A 13984-nucleotide genomic window follows, 5' to 3' on the forward strand; every position below is an offset into this window, starting at 1 on the left:
GAACAAGAATAACAATTATTTACATCTCAGCTACTTCAGCCATATGTTATATTTCTGCAAAATAAAAGCTCTGCTATTGAAATGTATTAATTTAGGAAGGACTGTCCAGAGTTATACCTCAACAGGGTAGAGTGCATGGGGCAAGTTTCTGCCTGCCAACCTGGGAGCAATCAAATGGCACAGCCTGTCTGCCAACCTGGGAGCAATCAAATGGCACAGCCACGAGGGTGGTGTGTGGGCAAGGAAGCTGGCCAGGCCCCTGGCTTTGAGGCATTGTGACGGTCCTATTAGGGTACAGCACTGTAGGGTATCTGCTGCCCCATAGACCTGCTGTCCTTCCTAAATTACCTGAACAGGTAACCAAATGGTTACCTGGACTATTTGCATTGTGTGCCCCCCCCCAACCCCTCTTTTACGCTGCTGCTACTCTCTGTTTATCTTATATGCATAGTCACTTTAACTATACATTCATGTACATACTACCTAAATTGGCCCGACCAACCAGTGCTCCCACACATTGGCTAACAGGGCAATCTGCATTGTGTCCCACCACCCGCCAACCCCTCTTTTTACGCTTCTGCTACTCTCTGTTCATCATATATGCATAGTCACTTTAACGATACCTACATGTACATACTACCTCAATAAGCCTGACTAGCAGGTGTCTGTATATAGCCTTGCTACTCTTTTTTCACATTTCTTTTTACTGTTGTTTTATTTCTTTACTTACCTACATACACACACACACATACCTTATTTTTTTCTCGCACCATTGGTTAGAGCCTGTAAGTTACCATTTCACTGTAAGGTCTACACCTGTTGTATTCGGTGCACGTGACAAATTAACTTTGATTTGATTTGTAAGAGTTAAATATGTTAGCAGGAGATCACCAGAGAGAGGAATGACTGGCTGGCACAGTATTGGAGCAATATTCAACTGCTTTCATGGAGTAAGAATTCACTCCTTTGGAAAGACTGACAGAGTTCCCCAGATACAAGCTTGTTCTGTAAAACACATCAACATATTTTCAAAATTAGTGACATTCTCACATTGAAATTCAACAGTCATCAATTGATTTAAATTGATCTGATTAATTGGAGTGAATACCTCAGCATTGGGCTCACTTTTGTCGATCAACTCCGTATGGCCTGATCCCAGACAATCTGAGGGAGCAATGTGAATCAAGCCACAGAGAAAAAGATGAATCCACTGAAGTGTCTGTATAAAGAATAGAAATAACAGGTTCTTTATGGAGTTGTCTTTGTCATCAGGTAGATGAACCTCTTTCTTTTTGCCACCAATGACCCAGCTGAGCCAGCCTCCACTATTTGGTGATTTCTGTACTGCAGGGGTCTCAGGCTAATCTGCTTGGCCTCGGGTTGGTGGTGGTCATCATAGCAGGGTCCACAACATATCTACTTCGGATATCTGCGACAAATGGGAGAAGTCAGGAGACTCCGCTCATGTCACTACACAGAACAATTACTACTAGCTGACAGTAGGAGCATCTTGTGCTGATACTCTGTTACAGCACAAAGTATAACAGCCTTACAACCATATGAATAGCAGCCATTCCTCCAAACAGCCAGCGTACCTGCGCAGAGGGGATCCTCTCCACAGGTATCATTCCTCCACCACCACCTCCCATCATCCCCATGGTAGAAAAAGAAATACCCAGATTCTGCATTCAAATCTAATTTTATTTGTCACATACGTCAAATACAACCTTACCGTGGAATGCTTACTTACGAGCCCTTAACCAACAATGCAGTTGAAGAAATAGATTTAAGAAAATATTTACTAAATAAACTAAAGTAAAAAATGTAATAAAAAGTAACACAATAAAACAGAGTCAATGTGTGGGGGTACAGGTTAGCCAAGGTAATTTGTACATGTAGGTAGGAGTAAAGTGACTATGCATAGATAATAAACAGTGAGTAGCAGCAGTGTAAAAACAAAGGGGGGGGTCAACGTAAATAGTCCGGGTGGCCATTTCATTAATTGTTCACTATTCTGGGCGACTTTAACAACACCAGTCTGAGCCATGAGCTGTACAGTTACAAACAACTGTTGAAAGGCCACACAAGAAAACTGAAAACTTTAGATCACTGTTACAACACCATCAAAGGAGCATACCACGCTACCCCCGCTCCCCCCTGGGGAACTCTGACCATGTGATGATCCAACTCATCCCCTTATACAGACAGAAACTGACAACCGCCAAGCCTTTTTTTTAAATGGTGAGGAAATGGACCGGTGAGGCCATAGGGAAAGTTAAGGACAGCCTGGAATACAACGATTGGGATATTTTCAAAAATGAAAATACCATAATTCACGACTTTTGACAGGGTCACATCTTACATCAGTATCTGTGAGGAAAACTGCATTCCAACCAGCACTTTTGACACATTCAGCAAAGACAAACCCTGATTCAATGCAGAGCTGAAATGTCTATGCTCTGCCAAAGAAGGCACATAGGAGTGGCATTAGGAGTGGAAATATGGACCATTACAGATTGGCAAAGCAGCAACTGAATTGACAATGGACATTACAAGGAGAGGCTAGAACAACAACTCTCCACCTATGAATAAACAGGTACAAATTATTTTGGTTTAGGCATATGCTCTGGGGTCCTATTGTCACGCCCTGACCATAGTTTGCTTTGTATGTTTCTATGTTTTTTTTGGTCAGGGTGTGATCTGAGTGGGCATTCTATGTTCTATGTCTAGTTTGTCTATTTCTATGTGTTTGGCCTGATATGGTTCTCAGAGGCAGGTGTTAGTCATTGTCTCTGATTGGGAACCATATTTAGGTAGCCTGTATTGTGGGTTGTGGGTGATTGTTCCTGTTTCTGTGTCTTTTTGTATGTCACCATACGGGACTGTTGCGTTTTCGTTCGTTTGTCCGTTTATTGCTTTGTTCTTTGTTTTCAAGTTTTCTAATTAAAATGGATAATCATCACGCTGCATTTTGGTCCTCCGATCCTTCTTACTACTCCTCAGATGAGGAGGACGACGATCGTGACACCTATAATCTAATAACGTCAAAACTGGACACTATATCATAAATTATTTGTTGTATTTCTGTGATGTTTTAGCCTACTTTTCATTATTTTTGTGATTTTTTTTTTCTCCCATTATAGCTGTAACATGGTTGACCTTGACCTTGACAAAGCCCTTGGCACTATTTTTCTTGCGTGCTGTTGTGCAACCCAGTGCAGGCCAGGTTAAGTTGATTAATACCAGGTGTGATGAGACCTGGGTGCGGCCACCCAGAGGAAGGAGCAGGTGAGAGGGAATAAGAAATTGATTTTGGTGATTTGAGATCTAAGTTTGACTCAGCTTTTGAAGAATAATGTATAGTTTGATGCCCAATACTAAACTGTTACGAGGTGTTTTGCTAATTTCCACATTTGCCAGCTCAACATGGATTGATAGAACCTGTGCATAGTGTTAGGCAGAGCTCCCTATGATCTTGTTTAAACCTTGTAGTATGTCAGCGTTCCATAGCCTATAGCCTATAGGCCAAAAAAGAGATTAGCTAATCTCAATATGATTGAGGTGGCAGGTAGCCTAGTGGTTAGAGCGTTGGGCCAGTAACCGAAAGGTTGCTAGATCAAATCCCTGAGCTGACAAGGTAAAAATCTGTCGTTCTTCCCTGAACAAGGCCGTCATTGTAAAAAAGAAAGTGTTCTTAACTGGTTTGCCTACTTAAATAAAAATGATCTCTTTATTTGATAAATAGGCCTACAAATAAATACTGTACACAATTGAGATAGGCTTAAAACAAATAATGTAGGTTGTGATGTTTTACTTCTCATATTAAAATAAAACCTCAACATGCGCTTTTCACGGCCTGCCACCTGCCCCGTATCAAGGCAACAAACATGAGCTGGTAGATTCCCATGCTGGAGAGGGGGAAATTTGTTTTAAAACATTTAATTTCCAAGAGAATGTAAGTGTCATTATTTTACGGGGAATATATTCAAATTAGTGGATTCAGCTATTTCAGCCACACCCATTGCTGAGAGGTGTAGAAAATCGAGCACTCAGCCATGCAATCTCCATAGACAAACATTGGCAGTAGAATTACCTTATTGAAAAGCTCAGTGACTTTCAACGTGGCACCGTTATAGGATGCCACATTTCCAACAAGTCAGTTCATCAAATGTCTGCCCTGCTAGAGCTGCCCTGGTCAACTGTAAGTGCTGTTATTGTGAAGTGGAAACGTCTAGGACCAGCAACAGCTCAGCCGCGAAGTGGTTAGCCACACAAGCTCACAGAACGAGACCTTTGAGTGCTGAAGTGCATCGCGTGTAAAAATTGGCTGTCCTCACTACTGAGTTCCAAACTGCCTCTGGAAGCAACGTCAGCACAATAACTGTTTGTCGGGAGCTTCATGAAATGGGTTTCCATATCTGAGCAGCCGCATGCAAGCCTAAGATCACCATGCGCCTGTAACGGTCGTTCTCCTCCTCTTCGTCTGAAGAGGAGGAATAGGGATTGGACCAAAGCGCAGCGTGGAATGTGGACATAATGATGTTTATTAAAGTAAAGACGAAACACGAAAACACTTGAACAAACTACAAAACAAATAAACGATGTAGACAGACCTGGACTTGAGAACTTACAAAATGACGAAGAACACACGAAAAGGAACAGACTACATACACGAACGACAAAACGAAACAGTCCCGTGTGGTGCACATACACAGACACGGAAGACAACCAGCCACAACAAACAATGTGAAACAACCTACCTATATATGCTGCTCAATCAGAGGAAAACGTAAACCACCTGCCTCTGATTGAGAGCCATACAAGGTCAATTAACACTGACACTTAACATAGAACAAACAACACAGACTGCCCACCCAGCTCACGTCCTGACCCACTAAACACAACTATACAAAAGGAAAACAAGGTCAGGAACGTGACAGCGCCATGCCAAGCGTCGGCTGGAGTGGTGTAAAGCTCGCCACCATTGAACTCTGGAGCAGTGGAAACGGGTTCTCTGGATTGATGGATCACACTTCACCATCTGGCAGTCCGTCGGACGAATCTGGGTTTGGTGGATACAAGGAGAACACTACCTGCCCCAATACATAGTGCCAGCTGTAAAGTTTGGTGGAGGAGGAATAATGGTCTGGTGCTGTTTTTCATGATTCGGGCTAGGCCCCTTAATTGGAACTAAGGGAAATCTTAACGCTACAGCATACAATGACATTCAATCAATCAATCAAATGTATTTATAAAGCCCTTTTTACATCAGCCGATGTCGCAAAGTGCTATACAGAAACCCAGCCTCAAACCCCAAATAGCAAGCAATGCAGGTGTAGAAGCACGGTGGCTAGGAAACACTCCCTAGAAAGGCAGGAACCTAGGAAGAAACCTAGAGAGGAACCAGGCTAGGAGGGGTGGCCAGTCCTTTTCTGGCTGTGCCGGGTGGAGATTATAACAGAACATAGCCAAGATGTTCAAATGTTCATAGATGACCAGCAGGGTCAAATAATAATAATCACAGTGGTTGTAGAAGGTGCAACAGGTCAGCACCTCAGGAGTAAATGTCAGTTGGCTTTTCATAGCCGACCATTCAGAGTTAGAGACAGCAGGTGCGTCAGAGAGAGAGAGTCGAAACAGCAGGTCCGGGACAAGGTTCCATAGCCACAGGTCAGGGTTCCATAGCCGCAGGCAGAACAGTTAAAACTGGAGCAGCAGCACAACCAGGTGGACTGGGGACAGCAAGGAGTTAACATGCCAGGTAGTCCTGAGGCAGGCCTCAGGTCCTCAGAGAGAAAGAGAGAGAGTTAGAGGGAGCATACTTAATTTCACACAGGACACTGGATAAGACAGGAGAAATACTCCAGATATAACAGACTGATCCTAGCCCCCCGACACATAAACTATTGCACCATAAATACTGGAGGCTGAGACAGGAGGGGTCGGGAGACACTGTGGCCCCGTCCAACGATACCCCCAGTCAGGGCCAACCAGGCAGGATATAACCCCAATTACTTTGCCAAAACACAGCCCCCACACCACGAGAGATATCTTCAACCCACCAACTTACTACCCTAAGACAAGGCCGAGTATAGCCCACAAAGATCTCCCCCACTGCACAAACCCAATGGGGGCGCCAACCCGGACAGGAAGATCACGTCAGTGACTCTATCCACTCAAGCGACACACCCCTCCTAGGGACGGCATGGAAGAGCACCAGTAAGCCAGCGACTTAGCCCCCGTAATAGGGTTAGAGGCAGAGAATCCCAGTGGAGAGAGGGGAACCGGCCAGGCAGAGACAGCAAGGGCCGTTCGTGGCTCCAGTGCCTTTCCGTTCACCTTCACACCCCTGGGCCAGACTACACTCAATCATAGGACCTACTGAAGAGATGAGTCTTCAATAAAGACTTAAAGGTTGAAACTGAGTCTGCATCTCTCATATGGATAGGCAGACCATAACATAAAAATGGAGCTCTATAGGAGAAAGTATTGCCTCCAGCTGTTTGCTTAGAAATTCTAGGGACAATAAGGAGGCCTGCGTCTTGTGACCATTGCGTACGTGTAGGTATGTACGGCAGGACCAAATTGGAAAGATAGGTAGGAGCAAGCCCATGTAATGCTTTGTAGGTTAGCAGTAAAATCTTGAAATCAGCCCTAGCCTTAACAGGAAGCCAGTGTAGGGAGGCTAGCACTGGAGTAATATGATCAATTGTTTTGGTTCTAGTCAGGATTCTAGCAGCCGTGTTTAGCACTAACTGAAGTTTAGTTAGTGCTTTATCCGGGTAGCCGGAATGTAGAGCATTGCAGTAGTGTAACCTAGAAGTGACAAAAGCATGGATACATTTTTCTGCATCGTTTTTGGACAGAAAGTTTCAGATTTTTGCAATGTTACGTAGATGGAAAAAAGATCTCCTTGAAACAGTCTTGATATCTTCATAAAAAGAGAGATTAGGGTCCAGAGTAATGCTGAGGTCCTTCAGTTTTATTTGAGACAACAGTACAACCATCAAGATTAATTGTCAGATCCAACAGAAGATCTCTTTGTTTCTTGGGATCTAGAAATAGCATCTCTGTTTTGTTCGAGTTTAAAAGTAAAACATTTTTCGCCATCCACTTCCTTATGTCTGAAACACAGGCTTCCAGGGAGGGCAATTTTGGGGCTTCACCATGTTTCATCGAAATGTACAGCTGTGTATCGTCTGCATAGCAGTAAAAGTTAGCATTATGTTTCCGAATGACATCACTAAGAGGTCAAATATATAGTGAAAACAATAGTGGTCCTAAAACAGAACCTAGACCATTCTGTGCTTCCGACTTTGTGGCAACAGTTTGGAGAAGGCCCTTTCCTGTTTCAGCATGAAAATGCCCCTATGCACAAAGCGAGGTCCATTCAGAAATGGTTTGTCGAGATTGGTGTGGAAGAACTTGACTGGCCTGCACAAAGCCCTGACCTCAACCCCATCGAACACCTTTGGGAGGAATTGAAACGCCGACTACGAGACAGGCCAAATCGCCCAACACCAGTGCCCGACCTCACTAATGCTCTTGTGGCTGAATGGAAGCAAGTCCCCGCAGCAATTTTCCAACATCTAGTGAAAAGCCTTCCATGAAGAGTGGAGGCTGTTATAGCAGCAAAGGGGGGAACTCTATATTAATGCCCATTATTTTGGAATGAGATGTTTGACAAGCAAGTGTCCACATACTTTTGGTCATGTAGTGTACTTATTCTACTCTATTTGAGACTCTTCTGACACTACATTAGAGATGGTACTCTGCATCTCAAACTGCCCCTTTGTGTTGTTCAGCTGCCCCTGTGTGTGGTTCATTGACTGCTTTACATTGTTCAGCAGGACCAAAATGTCACCCCTAGAGGAAATCAGGAGGTCAACCGATTGAGATAAAGAGAGAGGCTTCACACCCATTGGACCATCTTTGTTTCTTTCTCACTTAACACCAATCTTATTAGGAAAGCACCATTGTGCAGATGTTAAGTGCTATTTAGAAAAGCCTTACCTTGACAGACGCCTTTGGACTGATGGGATGTCTTGCTCACTGATGGAAAAATGTTATTCAGATAAGAGGACAAAACCGGAAATTTGAATATTTTTAGTGGCATATCCAGAGACCAAAGACCTGATTGTAAATCATTCATTTTTTATGATATACCGCCCAGGAGGGCGGGGTGCTGCTAGTAATTGTTAAAAGAATAACACCAGCTCTGGGGTTCACTCTCACTTTTAGATAGTTATACAAGCATTAGACCCATCAGAAGGGTAATTGCTTAGCGCCGTGAAAATATTGGCCCCTGTTATTTTTGGCATATATTGTCCCCGTTTTGCACATATTGTGAAGAATCCTTAGTCAAGTCAACATTTTGTTAGCAATTCCAGAGAAAGAACATTAACAATACAGTACAGGTATCCCTCAGTTTTATGACATATTATTGTCATAATCACGACTGCTTAACTAGTGAATCTCGAGGTCATAGTGATATTCACCAATGTCATAGTAACCACTAACCAGACAAACTGTTATTACTAACTATGTTATGATTGTGATGTAATCAATCAATATGTATGTAATCCATTATTGCATAGTATTTTCTGACTGTCTATATGGAAGAAATGTGGTCATAATTATGACAAACAAGTCCAACCTTTTTCCAACAATAGTCTTATAGGCCAATATCTTATTCAATAATTTTCTCATACTGTGGCGTATATACCAAACTAATAACAAAATGCCAAGTACCCTACCCAATCAACATAATAATATCAAACGCCTGCCTCCTACAAACCAAATGCCCACCAAGTTTTTAGGATGATCACATCATAGTTAAGGAAAGTCATGGGTTTCACCCTTGGCGATAGAACATTTTAATGCGGCGGAAGGTAGCCTAGCGGTTGAGCATATGGTTAAGAGCGTTGGGCCAGGAACTGAAAGGTCGCTGGTTCGAATCCCCGAGCCGACTAGGTGAAAAATCTGTCGATGTGCCCTTGAGCAAAGCACGGTACACTTTACTTGACACCCAGCGTTATGTCACGGTCGTAGCCATGTCATAATATGGTCATAAAACTGCCATGACTCATATATTTACACTTGTTGTGTCATATATTGCACTATTTTATGACACCTAGTAGTTTTTTGGGGTATCTGTACTTTACTCTTTGTATTTTTGACAACTTCTACTTTTACTTCACAACATTCCTAAAGAAAATAATGTACTTTTTACTACATACATTCTCCCTGACACCAAAAAGTACTCGTTAGATTTTGAATGCTAAGCAGGACAGGAAAATGGTCCAATTCACGCACTTACAGTATCAAGAAAACATCTATGGTCATCCCTATTGCCTCTGATCTGGTAGACTCACTAAACACAAATGCTTAGTTTGTAAATTATGTCTGAGTGTGCCCCTGGCTATCCGTAAAAAAAGAAAAGAAAATAGTGCCGCCTGGTTTGCTTAATATAAGGAATTTGAAATGATTTATACTTTAACTTTTGATACTTAAGTATATTTTAGCAATTACATTTACTTTTGATAGTTAAGTATATTTAAAACCAAATGCTTTTAAACTTTTACTCAAGTAATATTTTACTGGGTGACTTTCACTTTTACTTGAGTCATTTTCTTTTAAGATTTACTTTTACTCAAGTATGACAATTGTGTACTTTTTCCACTACTGCATATAAGCCATATAGACCTAGCACGTATAGATCTAGTACATATGTCAGTCATCAGTCAAAAAGAGGGTGTCTTGTCCTGCTCCTGAAATTAGCTTCTGCATTCCTCTCAGTCATCAGCAACAGAGCATTGGGGTAGATGCATGTCTGACATCAATGTGGGGACAATTACAATAATCATTTAATATAGTCAATTTTAGAAAATGACAATGAAAATGAAAATGATAACATAAGCATACTGTTGACAAGTAGGCTATGGTTTTATGGAATGTTTTGCCTTGTGTGGTAGGTTTTGTGGGTTTTGACCCTCTTATGTAGGTGTCATAACCAGCCATAACGTATGTCCCATTAGGTCTAAATATATGTGTCATGACAGTGTTATGACAAGTTATGTCAGCTGTTATGACATAGTTATGACCATATCAAAACGTGTTATGTCGCTGGGTGTCTAGTAAAGTGTTACCCACAGTTAACCCTAATTGCTCCTGTAAGATGCTCTAGATAAGAGCGCTTGCTAAAATGTAAATAGAATCTGTCTTTCCCAACCAATTTTTTATCAGCCAATCCCCAATTTTTTCTTCTACATTGATTTAATAAGAAGTTTCAGGGGGAACAGAAAGCTAGGTTGAAAATAATGTATCCCCGGCATAGAGCAGGATAGAGGCCTCCAGTGGCCAAAAGGCTGTTATAAACTGGTTGGTTTGAGGTTGGTTTGAATGCTGATTGACTGACAGGCGTGGTATATCAGACCGTATACCACAGGTATGACAAAACACTTATTTTTACTGCTCTAATTCTGTTGGTAACCAGTTTATAATAGCAATAAGGCACCTCAGGGGTTTGTGATATATGGCCAATATACTACGGCTAAGGGCTGTGTCCAGGCACTCCGCGTTGCGTTGTGCTAAAGAACAGCCCTTAGCCGTGGTATATTGGCCATATACCACACCCCCTCAGGCCTTATTGCTAAATTATAGCATTGGCAGCACCATTGAGGGCTTCCATCATTTTAATGTAGTCAACTGGGTGGGACTTCAAACTTTATTGGCTGATCCCTGATGATGACCCTGTTGGAGGGAGTAGCCAATTGTGAAGAAGAAAATGTACTTCTGAATGGAGATTGCCTTAATGGCGGTGCCCGTGTGCTCACAGACAAAATAATGGGAACTAACCTGAACTAAAATATGAACGCAACATGTAAAGTGTTTGTGCCATGTTTCATGAGCTGAAATAAAAGATCACAGAAATATTCCATACTCACAAAAAGCTTATTTCTCTCAAATTTTGTGCACAAATTTGTTTACATCCATGTTAGTGAGCATTTCTCCTTTGCCAAGATAATCCATCCACCTGACAGGTGTGGCATATCAAGAAGCTGATTAAACAGCATGATCATTACACAGGTGCTGCGGACAATAAAAGGCCACTCTAAAATGTGCAGTTTTGTCACACAACACAATGCCACAGATGTCTCAAGTTGAGGGAATGTGCAATTGGCATGCTGATTGCAGGAATGTCTATCAGAGCGGTTGCCAGATAATTAAATGTTAATTTCTCTACCATAAGCCGACTCCAACGTCGTTTTAGAGAATTTGGCAGTACGTTCAACCAGCCTCACAACCGCAGACCAAGTGTAACGATGCTAGCACAGGACCTCCATATCCGGCTTCATCTCCTGTGGAATCGTCTGAGACCAGACACCCGGACAGCTGATGAAACTGTGGGTTTTTACAACCGAATAATTTCTGCACAAACTGTCAGAAACGGTCTCAGGAAAGCTCATCTGCAGTTCGGTGTCATAACCGACTTCAGTGGGCAAATGCTCACCTTCTATGGCCACTGGCACGCTGGACAAGTGTGCCCTTTACGGATGAACCCCCATTTCAACTCTACCGGGTAGATGGCAGACAGCGTGTGCGTTCTGTGGGCAAACGGTTTGCTGATGTCAATGTTGTGAACAGAGTGCCCCATGGTGTGGTTAGTTATTGGGCAGGCATAAGCTACGGACAACGAACACAATTGCATTTCATCTATGGCAATTTGAATGCACAGATATACCGTGACGAGATCCTGAGGCCCATTGTTGTGCCGTTCATCCGCCGCCATCACCTCAGGTTTCAGCATGAAAATGCACGGCCCCATGTCGCAGTGATCTGTACACAATTCCTGGTATCTGAAAATGGTCTAGTTCTTCAATGGCCTGCATACTCACCAGACATTTCACCCATTGAGAATGTTTGGGATGCTCTGGGTCAACATGTATGACAGCGTGTTCCAGTTCCTGCCAACATCCAGAAACTTCACACAGCCATTGAAGAGGAGTGGGACAATGTTCCACAGACCACAATCAACAGCCTGATCAACTCTATGCAAAGGAGATGTGTCGTGCTGCATGAGGCAAATGGTGGTCACACCAGATACTGACTGGTTTTCTGATCCACACCTCTACCTTTTTTTTAAAGGTACAGTAAGTGTCCTGCAATATCCTATATTGTCCACCAGAGAGCGGTGGTGTTATTGACTTTAGATCCAAATTGAATAAGGTGCCTTGGACAGGAGTTGAGAATCAGATCTGGCATACTCTGATGGCTGGAGAAACTATTTGTTATAAGAAATGCCTACAGCATTATAAAAATCTGACAAAATACATTTAATAATACTATATTATAACACTAACAGATTTAGTGAGTGTATATACAGTACCAGTCAAAAGTTTGGACACCTACTCGTTCAAGGGGCTGTTCTTTATTTTTTACTATTTTCTGCATTGTAGAATCATAGTGAAGAAGACATCAAAACTGTGAAATAACACATATGGAATCATGTAGTAACCAAGAAAGTGTTAAGCAAATCAAAATATATTTGAGATTTGAGATTTTTCAAAGTAGCCACCCTTTTCCTTGATGACAGCTTTGCACACTCTTGGCATTCTCTCAACCAGATCATGGGGTAGTCACCTGGAATGCTTTTCCAACAGTATTGAAGGAGTTCCCACATATGCTGAGCACTTGTTGGCAGCTTTTCCTTCACTCTGCGGTCCAACTCATCCCAAACCATCTCAATTGGGTTGAGGTCAGGTGATTGTGGAGGCCAGGTCATCTGATGCAGCACTCCATCACTCTCCTTCTTGGTCAAATAGCCCTTAAATAGCCTGAAGGTGTGTTGGGTCATTGTCCTGTTGAAAAATAAATGATTGTCCCACTAAGCGCAAACCAGATGGGATGGCGTATTGCTGCAGAATGCTGTGTTAGACATGCTGGTTAAGTGTGCCTTGAATTCTAAATAAATCATTAACAGTGTCACCAGCAAAGCACCCCCACACCATCACACCTTCTCCTCCATGCTTCACGGTGGGAACCACACATGCAGATATCATCCGTTCTCCTACTCTGCATCTCACAAAGACACGGCGGTTGGAAACCAAAAATCTCAAATTTGGGCCAAGCAAGTCTCTCCTTATTATTGGTGTCCTATAGTAGTGGTTTCTTTGGGGGGGGGGGTCTCAATATCAGAAAGGTGTTCCTATAGTCAGTGTATACAAGGTTGTTATCAAAATGAATCAACAAAGAATATGAGAAAATTAACGTAACTACAGTATATGAAGAAGTCAAGATTAGAAAAGAAAGAAAAGTAGACCAGTTTCCAAAATATATCCAGAATTTATTCGCGTTCGAAGAGGATTATCAGGCTAAAGTCAGGCTATTTAAAAACAAATAGTTTTAACCTCACATCTGGTCCTATGGGATCTAAATGACCTCATTATGAAGATTTTGACAGAGAGTGGGATATGCAATCTATTCAATTTAGGAAATGAGGGTCAAGGTGGTTTCTTAGTACAGAATATTAAGCGATTAATCAATCTTATTCTCTTTGACAAATTCTACACTTTGCGACAGGCATAAGACACAGCGGGATTTATCATATCTTGCCGGAACAGTAGTGGTCAGTTCTAGTCTATAAGCTAATCATCTATGTTTGCATCTATTGACAATGAAGTAATTGGTTTACTTTGTGCTGTAAGTAAGGAGCCTTGCACAAGACTTGTGCGAGCAGGAATGGCTCATAGGAGCTGGAGTCGTGTTTCTGTAGCATGAGACAGTTTGATGTACACCACCTCGACAGGACACTTGTCTTACCCCCAATCTCTCTCCTTAATTCTGAGTGCCAAGCAGAGACGCACTGGGTACCAGTTTTTATCTTCGGTATGACTTGGCCGGGGATCAAACTCCCAACCTTCCAATCTCAAGACAGACACAAGGCAACAAGGCCACTAAGTGCTGTTAGTCAACAAAAAGCCTA

Source organism: Salvelinus fontinalis, chromosome 26 (genome assembly GCF_029448725.1).
Source record: "Salvelinus fontinalis isolate EN_2023a chromosome 26, ASM2944872v1, whole genome shotgun sequence".
Lineage (NCBI taxonomy): Eukaryota > Metazoa > Chordata > Actinopteri > Salmoniformes > Salmonidae > Salvelinus > Salvelinus fontinalis.